Raw genomic sequence first — 1,659 nt, forward strand, 5'->3', positions numbered from 1 at the left:
GAGACCTGTCACGATCTCTCCATTCCTTTCTCTGTCTACCTAAGCCACTTAGCTTGTTTTCTCCCAGTTGCCTGTCTCGAGAAAGGCACAGGCCTGGACCCCATTTTCCAACCTTGAGTACTACAAGCCCAGAGCCATGCCCCATTCATTCTCAGGGTCTCTCTCTGCCTCGACACCCCTCTTTTCTCAATTGATGAAGGAAAAATAAATGAACGGACACAATGTTCTCAATTTTATATTACCGGGCCATGTATTTTTGCACCTTCAACTTCTTATCTGTTAATAAGAGCTCACAGGTCCTGAACAGGTGACAAGGACACTCAGCAGTGCAAGGGCAACAGGGCTGGGGTTACTCTTTGGGGCAGGAAAGTATTCTGAAATCAGACATGGTGATGGTGCACAACTTTACGATAAACTAAAAAACACAAAATTGAACATTTTAAAAGGGTGCAATTTATGGTATGTGACTAAGATCTCAATTAAAAAATCATATGAGAAGAGCGCTTCGCTGGCTTAGGGAGAGCATGTGATTCTTGATCTCGGGGTCATGAGTTCAAGCCCCACACTGAACATAAAGCTTACTTTATTTTTTTTTTTTAAGATTTTATTTATTTATTTGACAGACAGAGATCACAAGTAGGCAGAGAAGCAGGCAGAGAGAGAGGAGGAAGCAGGCTCCCTGCTGAGCAGAGAGCCCGACGTGGGGCTTGATCCCGGGACCCTGGGATCATGACCTGAGCTGAAGGCAGAGGCTTTAACCCACTGAGCCACCCAGGCGCCCCATAAAGCTTACTTCAAACAAAATGTAGGGGCGCCCTTGTGACTCAGTCAAGCATCTGCCTTCAGCTCAGGGCATGACCTCAGGGTCCTGGGACAATTCCTGCATCGGGCTCCTTGCTCAGCAGGAAGTCTGCTTCTCCCACTCCCTCTGCCTCGCCCAGCTCATTCTCTCTCTCAAATAAATAAATAAAATAAAATAAAAATTTGTGAGAAAAGTCTATAGTGACTGTCACAGAGGACGGAAACTGGTCACCCTTGGGTCGGATATGACCCATGTGGTGCATTGCTTGGGCACCATAGTGAGGCTGTTCACAATACTCCTTTTTTTTGGTTTAGGTATAATTTGCATACAGTAAAATGCACCCATTTTATAGGTGTACAGTTCTCTGAGCACTAACAGAGGTAACCACCAGCACGATCAAGACGCAGAACATACCATCACCCCAGAAAGTTCCTCTCATCCCCTTCCAGGGACTGCGCCACTCATAGGCAACCGCTGATCTGATTTCTCTCTCTGTAGATAGATAAAAATTAAAAACTCATCATGGAATGAATTTTTTGTGTCTGTTTTTGAGATTCACCCATGTTGTTCAGTGTGTCAGAAAATGATTTCTTTTTACTTTATTTAATTTTTTAAAGTAGGCTCCATGCCCAACGTGGAGCTTGAACTTGTGACCCTGAGATCAAGAGTCACATGTTCTACAGACTGAACCAGCCAGGTGCCCAGGTGATTCCTTTTTTTTTTCCCCTCTACTATTCAACCACCCCTCTATTTCAGGTTAAATAATATTATTTCAATCATACAGAATTCCCAAGGAATAGAAGTTCAGCAGCTCCATATATATATATATATATATATATATATATATATATATATAT

This window comes from Enhydra lutris, unplaced genomic scaffold (assembly GCF_002288905.1).
Source record: "Enhydra lutris kenyoni isolate GAN:26980312 unplaced genomic scaffold, ASM228890v2 scaffoldscaffold10, whole genome shotgun sequence".
Classification (NCBI taxonomy): Eukaryota; Metazoa; Chordata; class Mammalia; order Carnivora; family Mustelidae; genus Enhydra; species Enhydra lutris.